Source organism: Lissotriton vulgaris, chromosome 5, assembly GCF_964263255.1.
Source record: "Lissotriton vulgaris chromosome 5, aLisVul1.2, whole genome shotgun sequence".
Lineage (NCBI taxonomy): Eukaryota > Metazoa > Chordata > Amphibia > Caudata > Salamandridae > Lissotriton > Lissotriton vulgaris.
The window spans coordinates 1975011159-1975024170 of record NC_141693.1 but is presented as its reverse complement, the minus strand read 5'-3'; positions in this window follow the sequence as shown (position 1 = coordinate 1975024170).

Sequence of the window (13012 nt, the reverse complement as noted above, 5' to 3'; positions counted from 1 at the left end):
AGACTCCATCTTGCTTTCTGCCTCGGCAGCTCGAGATGCTTTCTAGGTCAAGTGTAATGTTTTAGTTTCCAAGTGTTGTTCGCTTGGAGAGACCCGGCTCAGGCTGGCCCTTATCGAAAGACTGTATTTTTCTCCATTCCGAAGACACAACATCAGGCCGGCCGGCTGGGATTGTGTCCTTGGTACGGGGAGGTACAAGAATTTGGTGAGCGGCAGGTTACTGGCCGTAACTTTCCATGAAAGGACAAGCTTCTATATTAGCGAAAGTGTTAGGCTGTGAGTCAGTCAGTCTGTAGGCGGCAGCTAGCCGTTAGCATCAATGCCATTAATTATTTCCAGGCAGACGGTCGCCATCTTGAAGTCCGAGAAAGATCATGAAGCTGATACTCTCTGAGAAAGATTGAAAGAGAAGGAGAAGTAGCGCAGAGCGATCAGAGATAGAGGGAGACAGCAGCCACTAAAGGGGCGGTTCCAGTGACTTGGAGGAAAGCAGAGAAGATAGAGCATAGCGGTGCAGACGTGTACTCGTGATTGCTGAGGGGTGATTCCGAGACGAGCCAAGGCACAGACGAGAAGGGAACCTAGATGACTGTTGAACCCCGACTTCGTATTCATAAGGTGAAGTCTGACCTGTTCTTATAGTGTGCATATTCTAACCTTTCACTTTCCTTTGCAGGATATATGTTATAATATAGTGCTGTGTTTATAACTATTGTAATAAAATACCCCAGTTCTTAGTGAACCGACATGTGCCTTGTATTCTTGTTCAATCAGGGTAACCTGGTCTTCTAGTCAGACATCGTTTTCATGAACGGATGTAAATCCCTGTCAGGTAAGAGGTGACTGAATAATGAGGGAGAGAGGGACCATTTGATGCTGAGAGCAGAAGGTACATAATTCAATTTGGCAAGCTGTACTAATTCATGTTATTGTAGTATCATCCTAAGTAGCCAATGAGAGATTCCTTCCAAAGGTATTCATAGGAGAGTGGTCGTCGTTGGTAAGCGGCGTTAATGAGAACACCAGGGGGGAGACTGGTGTGTAGATCCGCCGGATTGCGGATCGGGTTGTAAGTAAGCGAGCACTGGGAGGGAAACCAGTGTGTAGGTCTGCCGGATTGTGGACCAAATAGAGAGAGAGAGCACTGGGGCTGCAGCTCAGTGTGTATGGCACGCCGGATTGTGTGTCGAGTGAGCACTGATGGTGATCAGTGTGTAATGGTACATAATTAGAACTGCCCCAGGGTAGATTAGTCTGGGCCTAAGTGGCCGCGAGACTAGCTGGTATGAATGGGATATTGTAGAAAACCTATGCATGTGTATTGCTATTTTCCCCATCCTTAGGTACGAGATGTACATACATATACATATACCTATTGTAAATACGTTCTAAGGAGGGAGGTGATTACGTTCCGACTGGGTTGGAGGGCCTCTCAGGAGCTGATCCCATCTAGTGTGAGAATCTGGTCGTTACATTTGGCGTCACAAACTGTTTACGAAGCCTGTGTGCGCTATATTGTTTTGATCTTGCTGGTTTGCGCTCGGCTCATACGTATTTTCTTTGTTGATAATTGTGTATATATTTTTTGTATGTCAAAATGTTTTCGCGTAAATCGAAATCTACTTTCAAATTGCCTGTTGAGATTCCCGGCTGGGAATCAACGCCTTACTAGGCTTTGGCCCGTGAGTGGGCCGATTCTACTGGTTTGAGTGAGAATTGGACTTCTTGTTTGGAGCAGGCAGAGCCTGCTGATTTGGTTTCTTGCTTGCAGAAGGCTCCAGTAGTGAAGGGTGATGAGCTTCCTATTTTAGGACGCAGAGGTTGGATTGTGTTAACTGCATACAGAATACTTCATGAAAAATTTGTGAAATTACAGAAGCGATTTGTGGATATGGAGGAAAAGTTTGTTGAAGTACAGAATGCGCATACTCTTTTGCGGTGTCAAAATAAATTGCTTGCCGACAAACTTGAGACTTATCAGACTATAGCCAAAAGGGCTGCGGTCCGAATTGCGAAATACAAATATAAAAACCGTTGTGGTCGTGTTTCTAAACAGAAAGTGCATCTGGTCGTGGCGAAAGCCGGACTGGATTGGAACCCCGACGAGTGGTATGGTAATATCTGGGACTCAAATGATTCTGGCTCCTCGGCTGAGGAGTCCGACAGACGCGAGTCTTCTCGCTCCGGTCGTGATTGTAGATCTGCTTCTTGTGACAATGACGATGATTCTAGCGGCCGTGGTCGCTCTTCCCGTTCTGTTGACGTATCTCATCCTGATTGTTCCTCTAAATCTATGGACCGGGCTTCTTCAGATGCTCGTCCGGAGGTTTCTGCGCACCCGGTTTTTAGGCGCAAATTACAACAGGCTCCTGGTAATCCGAATGGTCTTCATTTGGATAGTATTGAAGATTTTACTCAACAGGAAGTTAGTGACATTTTGCAACGATTTCGACAACGGCCTGGTGAGGCTTTGCTTACATGGATGGTGCGCCTTTATGAATTAGGTGCTGCAGGTATCATGCTAGATGCAGGTGATTGTTTACGTTTTTGCTCTTTGAGTTCCGATTCTACTATACAAGACCATTTTCAAAATTATAATGGTGCTGGCCCGGTTAGTCTGCTCCAGCTAGCGACTGATGACTGTAATCACAAATACCCTACTGAGTCTGATTGGCCTGTCAATGATAAGCCGTGGTATACTTTGCGCGATGCGTCGCAGCGTTTGAAGGAGGAGGTGATGAAAACTGCGATTTTTCTCAGTACTGCTGACAGGTTGTTGGATAGTTTATTGACATCTTCTGTGCGGAATCGCATTATCCGTTCTTCCCCTGTTGCTTATAAGCAAGTTATGATGACTTTGTTAATTAATCAAACTGGCAATCCTTTGTCTATGGTGCTCGAATCTGTCCGTCAGCTTTGTGAGTTGGGTGACTGGTTTAAACCTGAGAGACAGTCCAGACCGGAGGGTCGTACTGCTGGAGATTATAAATTCTCTAGACGTGATATGTTTCTTGCACTGTTGGCTGATGGTGTGAAAAGGGATGGCATTGACGGTGAACCTAATAATCGCTTATGGGACATGTTTCGTAAGCGTGGTTTGGATCGTAAGGAGGGTGCCCGTCGTGTGCGAAAGAATGATTGAGATTGTGGTTATTCTGATGATAGTGGTGACGACGGGCGTCGTGTGGATTCTGACCGCCGTGGCGGACGGCGCTCTGTGCGTAATGATTCCCCTCGTCGTGAAAAAGAAAGGGGGAGAGAGGGGGGAAAAAGAAAGGGGGAGAGAGGGGGAAAAAGAAAGGGGGAGAGATGATCGTATCTACAACAGATATAGAGATGAAAGGGATCAGTCCCCTGAGTTGAGGAGAAGGGAGGATCATCACAGGCTTTCTGATCGTAACTCACAGTTCTATGAAAATGATAAAAATCCATTTCATAATGGAGATGGATATGAACAGGATATTTTGATACCCAAGAAACATGAGAGCATTTACCCTGATCTGTCTTGGTTGACAGAACGCAGTAAAAATGACTAGGAAATAGGTCAAGCTCCAGTACGCAGGTGGGCTCACAAAGACAATAGACCCTATGTAGATATTGACGTTTTTTGGAAACATCGTAATATCCAAAGGGCCCGAGCATTAGTAGATACAGGAGCGGAGGCCACTCTGATTCATGGTAAGTCAAAGAAATTCAAAGGCCCATTTTTCACAATTACTGGTTTAGGTGGAAAGGAGACTCTCGCAGTGCAAACTATGCTTGAAATGAGAATAGGTAGAATTCCCTGAAGAGAATATTCTGTATTAGTTGTACCACTCTTGGAGTATATAATTGGAATTGATATTTTAAAAGGAATGACTTTGCATTTGGATGACGGTTGTTATCAATGTGGAACTAAACACTACCTATCATCCAGACCCGTACGGTTTGGCCGTTTACGAATGCCCCCCATAAAAATTCCCCAAGCTACAAAGGTGGTTTCTCAGAAACAATATCGTATTCCAGGTGGCCATGAATAGATTAGTGCCACAATTCAGGATTTGGTTGACGCAGGAGTTATAACTCCGGTTACTTCTGCTTGGAATAATCCCGTTTGGCCCGTGCGCAAGAGCGATAATTCTTGGCGTATGACCGTTGATTATCGAGAACTGAATAAACATACACCCCCTTTGACTGTTGCAGTACCAGATATTGTTACTTTAATTGAAAGAATCCAAAAGCATCCAGGTACATGGTATGCGTCTATTGATATTGCTAATGCTTTCTTTTCAATTCCGATTGCCACCGAGTGTCAGGAACAATTCAGTTTTACATGGAATGGACGTCAAATGACGTTTAGAAGTCTTCCTCAAGGTTATGTACACAGTCCTACGATCTGTCACCGGCTGGTGGCGGAGCATTTGTCCGAAGTAATTGTACACCCGCAAATTCAAGTGTGTCATTATATTGACGATATTCTAATTCAAGGCGAAACACAAGATCAAGTTCAGACCCAATTAGATCAAATCCTTGATTGCTTGCGTGAAAAAGGTTGGGAAATTAATCCTGACAAGCTACAAGGTCCATGCCAAAATGTCAAGTTTTTAGGTATCAATTGGCATGAAGGTCACAGAGAGGTGATCCCGCAGGTTAAACAAAAATTTTTAGATTTTGCAGTTCCGAGGAATAGAAAAGAAGCTCCGAGCTTCATTGGCTTGTTTGGTTTTTGGCGTCAACATATTCCCCATTTGAGTCAGATATTGGCTCCTCTATACCGAGTCACTCGCAAAAAGTATGCGTTTGAATGGGGTGAACCACAACAGAATGCATTTAACTTGGCGAAAGCAGTGATTCAGTATGCTTTGGATTTGTGGCCTGTGGGCGAGGTTGATGTGGATTTAAATGTGTCTGTACAAGGTCTGTATGCAAATTGGAGTCTGTGGCAAAAGCAAGGCAGACAAAAAGTGCCATTAGGTTTTTGGACTAAAAAGTTACCTGAGGCTGATGAGCGTTATACACTTTTTGAGAAACAGTTGCTTGCATGTTATTGGGCTCTGGTGGATACCGAGCAATTGACTTTAGGTCATGATGTGATTCTGAGACCTGAAATTCCTATTATGCAGTGGGTTTTGAGTTCGCCGAAAACTCATCGAATTGGACATGCTCAAGAGGCGAGTGTGATTAAATGGAAATGGTACATTCAGGACAGGTCACGTGCGCGTCCGAAAGGTGTGGCAGCATTACATGAGCAAGTGGCGCAGGCGCCATCGGATGAGACTGGAAGTAATTGCTCCGTACCTATGGTACAGGAATCTCCTGTCAAGTGGGGTAAGCCATTTGATGATTTGTCCGTGGAGGACAGAAAACATGTGTGGTTTACGGATGGTTCAGCGAGGTTCATTGGAGAGAAACGGCATTGGAAGGCAGTGTCCTATAATCCAATCACACAAAAATTGTTGAGTACAACTGGTGAAGGAAAGAGCAGTCAGTTTGCTGAATTATATGCAGTTTACCAAGTTTTGAAACAGGAGTTACCTGGCACATGTCATATTTTTACTGATTCCTGGTCCACTGCTAATGGACTGGCGGTCTGGTTACCAACTTGGCATTCTCATAATTGGGAATTGCATTCAAAAGAATTGTGGGGAAAAGAATTATGGCAAGAAATTTGGGAAATGCTCCCACAGAGTACTGTGACAATCTTTCATGTGGATGCTCATACCCCAATAGATTCCCTTGACAAATTCTTTCATAACATTGCAGATGAGAAATCTAAAATTGCTGAGGCAGTGGTGGACATGCAAGATTCTGATTTGGCGGGATTGGCGAAATGGGCCCACCAAAAAGCAGGACATTTTGGAGAGAGAGCCACTAGCAGGTGGGCCGCCGATCGAGGAATTTATATTCCTTTAAATTACATTAAAGATGCTATTCTGCATTGTCCTATATGTCAACATTCTAGACAACGAAAAGTACCACAAATTGTTAAAGGCCATTTACATCGAGGAAAATTGCCCGCTCAAATTTGGCAGATTGATTATATTGGTCCTCTCCCTATGAGCAAAAGCTGTCAATATGTTTGTACAATTGTCGATACTTACAGTGGCCTTTTAGTGGCCTTTCCCTGCAAACAAGCTACCCAAGTAAATACCATCAAAACATTGGAATTAATCATATTATATTATGGTATTCCATTTCAAATTCAATCTGATAATGCATCCCACTTTCGTGGAAGATTGGTACAGGAATTTTGTGTGGAAAACAATATAGAGTGGGTGTTTCACATTCCTTATTATCCGCAGGCATCAGGCCTAATTGAGAGAATGAATGGTTTGCTAAAAGAACAGTTGCGAAAGTTAACTAACGAGAAATATAAAAATTGGCGGGACTATTTATTTCAAGCATTGTTAATTCTGAATAATCGTCCCCCTTGTTACATGCTGAATCTCCTTTGATGCGTTTGTTTCCCCCAAATGTCGATGCAAAACCAAACACCATTGGCAATACTGTAATGTATTGGGAAATTTCCCCCGGAGCTTTGGCTCAATGCAGAGCAACCCCAGGTTCCGCAGGCTTGGACCTGCATGCCATGAATGACACTGTACTTAAAAGTAAAGACCGAATCATTGTCGAGACCGGCGTCGGTGTCTGCATACCAGCTGGAAGTTTTGGTCTGATTGCCCCTAGATCGGGCCTTGCCTTAAAAGGTGTTCAAGTACTCGGAGGAGTGATTGACAGTGATTATCAGGGAGAGATTAAGGTCCTCCTGCTAAATAGCAGTGAGGTTGATTTATCGATTCAAAAGACTGACCGAATTGCTCAATTGCTAATCATGCCTGTTTTCAGTGGTGAGATTCAGAAAGGCACTGCCCCAACTTTATTAACTATGCGAGGCCAAAAAGGATTTGGTTCCTCTGATAATCCTGGAGCGAGAGTGTGGGTGCAATCGCCTAAACATCCCCCTGAACAAGCTGAAATTATTGCAACCGGTCATGATAACACCATTTTGGTGATGAGACCAGGGAAAGATAGCTGGGAAGCGGTCCAGGCTGACAAATGTTATCTACGAGAATGAATAATGCCTGTATTTGATTTTCTTTCAGACCATTCTCTGGACTGCTGCTGCAGGATGTGCCGGCGTTGGACTCCTTTTGGTCTGCTACGTCGGGAGAGGAGGGAACCCACAGACTTTGGTTGATTCGAGAACCCGAGTTCCGCGTTCCTTCGCTGCGTGGGATTCATCATCAAACTTTTGGACCACCCTGGCTAAACGAGTCACTAATTCTCCGCATTTTTGCCTGACACCCATGCGCTCAGTAACTGACATTTTAGCGACCTGTTTGGTTGCTGTCCCTGCCTCGTTAGAGACTTTAACACATATTTTCAATATATCAAATGCCCGACCCAATGTTATTCTGGGCGATTTCGCGGCCCATGAATTTTGTCCTTTATGTACTATTCTTTCAGAGTCCATTCCCCCAATTCATTCTCAGATTACCACGTATAATATCACGCAGGGTGATTTGTGCTTTTTCTTGACTTGTGATCCTAATGCAATTACTGAATGTGTAAAGCTAAAACTGAGAGCCGCCACTTCTTTTTCGGCTCATGAAGGATTGCTGTGCTCACGAAGATCCCCAAAATCATGTGTTACTGTTAAAAATAATATGACTTGTAAAAGTATAGTGGTTGCCCCTAGCCATTTGGGGTAATAAAGGGACTGAGAAAGTTCTTTGATTTTCTGCCCCTTGAAGCAGGGAAAACAGTTACGGTTGCACTTGTAACATCACGCATCGATTACTGCAATAGCCTCTACGCTGGTACAAATAAAGCTGTCACACACAAACTTCAGATGGTGCAACATGCAGCTGCGAGGTTGGTTCTAAAATGGCCGAAAAGATCATCTGCAACCAAAGCCCTTAAGGCATTGCATTGGCTGCCTATTACAAAAAGGGTTTTGTTCAAAGTACTCTTAATTACTTTTAGAGCTGTTCACAACCTAGGCCCATCCTATCTGAGGAAAAAATTCAGCAGATACTGTCCAACCAGAGCACTGCGTTCTTCAACGGCCAACCTGCTTACCAGCCCAAGTTTCAGACTTAAAACTCGAGGGGGTAAATCCCTGGCGGTACTGGGAGCAAAAGCATGGAATACTCTTCCCCCCCAGTTGAGATTACTGGATAAAGAAATAGACTTCCGTAAACATCTAAAAACCTGGATCTTTAATCTACAAGATATGACTGCCAGAAGCCTAGTGTAATTCGGGTCTCGGTCAAGTAAGCATAGGAACTACCTAACACCTGGTGGTCCTTTCTGGGCGCCTAGATGCTCCTTGGAGCGATTGCCGCGCGATATAAATTGGCACTTACATTACATTACATTACATTACCGTACAATGCTGTTACCTTCTGGTTGGCTTTTCTCATGCGGCAACTCCTCTTGGCCCTATATTCCTGCAAATATTTCTGGAGGCCCGTGTGCCATCACTAGACTGAGTTTATTAATGTTTTCTTCACATCCCAATACCTATTCCCGTGTAGTCCGTGATTCTATGATGTTACATGAGGACTGTGATTCTTCCTTACACCTCTATTCCAAATCTGAATATCTTAGTCTAGCTATCTCCATTGTTGGTGTCCCAGCGTTGGCTGTTTACAACGCGAAGTCCATTGGAAAAATGGCTTGTTGGATGGTAAAATCGATTAATCAAACCTCTACCATTTTATCTGATATGCTATTAGATGCCCAGGGTGAACGTAGGGCAATTCTGCAGAACCGCGCAGCTATCGACTATCTCCTGTTAAAGCATGGACATGACTGTTCTGACTTTGAGGGTCTTTGCTGCTTTAATTTGTCCGACCATACCAAATCCATTCAGGCCCATATTGACAAACTCCATGACTTGACGGCAGAGGTTAGAAAACATATTGATCAGGGCTGGTTCGACTGGCTCTTCAATTGGTTACCTGACTTGCATTCCCTACGACAGATATTAGGGGGTATTATGATTTCTATTTGTGTTTTAGTAGCTATTTGCTGCTTTATTCAGTGCATTCCTTCTCTATTCCAATACTGTAGGCTTGGCAAGAGGAATAGATCAGTTAGTTTTGTTTCCTATTATTCTTCCTCAGATGTTAGTTCTATATAAAGAATGATTAATAGACTGGAGTCAAGGGTGAAGTGTTCTGACCGACTTTTTCGGCCCTCCTTTGAGGAAGAATGAGTGAAGGTGACTCCAGCCTATTATCCTTTTAGTGCAGGGATTAGAACTATAAATAGGGCCTATTCATAAGGCATAGTAATACACTTTAGTACCCTTTTCCTTAGATCAGGGCTTATAAACTTAAGCTAGGGGATAGATTCATTAGTATTAGTGATAATCCGTCCTTTTGCAAGAGCGTTAGTATACCTTCTATGGAGTTATGCTTATTTCGGGCCTTGTAGGCCTCAAACGGGAGAGACTCCATCTTGCTTTCTGCCTCGGCAGCTCGAGATGCTTCTAGGTCAAGTGTAATGTTTTAGTTTCGAAGTGTTGTTCGCTTGGAGAGAACCGGCTCAGGCTGGCCCTTATCGAAAGACTGTATTTTTCTCCATTCCGAAGACACAACATCAGGCCGGCCGGCTGGGAACGTGTCCTTGGTACGGGGAGGTACAAGAATTTGGTGGGCGGCAGGTTACTGGCCGTAACTTTCCATGAAAGGACAAGCTTCTATATTAGCGAAAGTGTTAGGCTGTGAGTCAGTCTGTAGGCGGCAGCTAGCCGTTAGCATCAATGCCATTAATTATTTCCAGGCAGACGGTCGCCATCTTGAAGTCCGAGAAAGATCATGAAGCTGATACTCTCTGAGAAAGATTGAAAGAGAAGGGGAAGTAGCGCAGAGCGATCAGAGATAGAGGGAGACAGCAGCCACTAAAGGGGCGGTTCCAGTGACTTGGAGGAAAGCAGAGAAGATAGAGCATAGCGGTGCAGACGTGTACTCGTGATTGCTGAGGGGTGATTCCGAGACGAGCCAAGGCACAGACAAGAAGGGAACCTAGATGACTGTTGAACCCCGACTTCGTATTCATAAGGTGAAGTCTGACCTGTTCTTATAGTGTGCATATTCTAACCTTTCACTTTCCTTTGCAGGATATATGTTATAGTATACTGCTGTGTTTATAACTATTGTAATAAAATACCCCAGTTCTTAGTGAACCGACATGTGCCTTGTATTCTTGTTCAATCAGGGTAACCTGGTCTTCTAGTCAGACATCGTTTTCATGAACGGATGTAAATCCCGGTCAGGTAAGAGGTGACTGAATAATGAGGGAGAGAGGGACCATTTGATGCTGAGAGCAGAAGGTACATAATTCAATTTGGCAAGCTGTACTAATTCATGTTATTGTAGTATCATCCTAAGTAGCCAATGAGAGATTCCTTCCAAAGGTATTCATAGGAGAGTGGTCGTCGTTGGTAAGCGGCGTTAATGAGAACACCAGGGGGGAGACTGGTGTGTAGATCCGCCGGTTTGCGGATCGGGTTGTAAGTAAGTGAGCACTGGGAGGGAAACCAGTGTGTAGGTCCGCCGGATTGTGGACCAAATAGAGAGAGAGCGCACTGGGGCTGCAGCTCAGTATGTATGGCACGCCGGATTGTGTGTCGAGTGAGCACTGATGGTGATCAGTGTGTAATGGTACATAATTAGAACAGCCCCAGGGTAGATTAGTCTGGGCCTAAGTGGCCGCGAGACTAGCTGGTATGAATGGGATATTGTAGAAAACCTATGCATGTGTATTGCTATTTTACCCATCCTTAGGTACGAGATGTACATACATATACATATAACTATTGTAAATACGTTCAAAGGAGGGAGGTGATTACGTTCCGACTGGGTTGGAGGGGCTCTCAGGAGCTGATCCCATCTAGTGTGAGAATCCGGTCGTTACAACTACTATTAAATGCCCTTTGTGAATACTGAAAGTAGTAAAGTTAAGATTTTGTCTCAGTTAAATAAAGTTTTGGTCTTAAGTTCAATTTAAGATCAAAACGTAAGTTTAACTGAGACAAAATCCTAACTTTACTACTCCTAAATGAAATTTGTGAATACCGAAAGTCGTAAATTTAGGATTTTGTCTCGGATTACTTTTGTGAATCGGGCCCTACATTTGTTACCACAAGTAGCGTGCCTGTACTAACTTTGACACTAATACATGTGGTGGCAATCTTTCTTCAAGTGATTCCCTACTGTAAGATAAATTTGTGGGAATACCATCCTGGAGCATGGAAAAACCATATCCGTTACCACCAAACAGTGCTTATTCCGACACTAATGAATGTGGACACTGGGTGACAAATATACCCTACCACAGCAGTGGGAAACTTCATTGTGGAGAAGTGTGGCTCACTGGTTAGAGGAGGCATACCCTGAAGCTGAGGTCAGACCTGGGACCAGGGTTCGATTCCTGACGCGGCAGGTTCCTGAACCCAATTGTCCACGGACTTGATAATTCTCGCTTCGGTGCCCACTCTAAGCACGAGTTCACACTATGCAGCTCTGGGCAACAAGCTTGCTTAATTTCCACAACGGCCCACCCGCGGCAGGATACCTGGCTTTCACCTTGGGGATGCCCAGAACGGGTGATCTCACAGGGAAAAACCAGGACGGGTTCCCAAGGCAAGCGCCGAGATGCCCAAGGGTAAAATCGAGTGCTATATCAGAACACATACATACATATATTTCGAGTTTACCACTAAAGAACTGACAGTCCGACCTCATTCTCAAAAGTCTACCCCATTTCTTGAACCAAGATGAATTACCCGCTGCCACAATGTAGCTTAGATGGCATTATGCCCATGAAGCATCGAGTTAAGCAGTATACAGGGCAGTTTACAGCTCATTGTATGGGGCAGTGTACAGAGTAGAGTACGCGCCATAGGACAGGGCAGTTTATTAAGGGAAGGGTACAAATCATAGAATAAAACAGTGTAAAGAGGAACATACATTGGGCAATATACAGGGCGGTGTAGTGGTGCAGAGGGGATTATACAGGTCCTTGTATAGAGTAGTGAACACATTTGAGGTAAAGAAAGTGTACAAAGCAGTGTAAAGGAAAGGACAGTGTGCATGGTGGGGTAAAGATCAGCGTTCAGTGTATTTCTAGGTCGGTGTACATGTCAGGGTGTAGTTAAATGTGCAAGGCATCAGTAAAAATGTCAGTGCAGATAACATAGTACAGGACAGCATGTTGGTCAATGTACAGAGCAGAGTACAGCCCGAACATGATACCTGGTAACACCATTGTAACATGTTGAGTTCCCAAATCAATATTTAATAAAAGAATTTGAGGAAAAAAACCACTCTTTTCATGTTTAGTTTCTCAAACTTAAAGGGTTTTAAAGAAAAAAAGTTACTTTTTTCGTATTTCTTTTCTCAAACTCTATGAGCTGTGTTCACATCGATTCTTTTTTGAGTATGTGTGAACTACACCAGACTTACTCCAGGGTTTCCAGGTGTAAGGCACACTGTGCTTGTGAAAGCTTTGTGAATTGAACCATAAAAGCTAATTGTGGCATTCGTTAAACACATCACCCTACTCCACAAAGGAAATGAGAACATTATTGTGCACTCAAAGGTCTCTTTCCATGATGGGTGGTTAACTTGCTTCTAATACCATCCACTAAGGGGCTGTGAAAGTGATCTTGAAATACTTTAGCATTAGGGTGAAAAAGGGATTGAATGTTTCTGGATTACTGTGCATTTCACCCGCAAGCACTAAGCACTGCAAAATGACCAAAGTAAAATTATAAAATTAGCTTCCATCACTTGCACTTTTCCAAACTAGGATGCATTGTAGAATGCTCATGTATCCAACAATCCTTATTAGGACTTAGCAGGACTGACACTGACGTCTCTTCTTCCAGATGTCAGACATCACGTTTTAATTTTACTGGTTGAAAATCTGGCTATGGATGACAGCTGCTTCTCCTTCTCTAGCTGGCCAAGTTCCATCTCATACCAAACCAATATAACCCTAGTTAAATTGCACTAAAAAG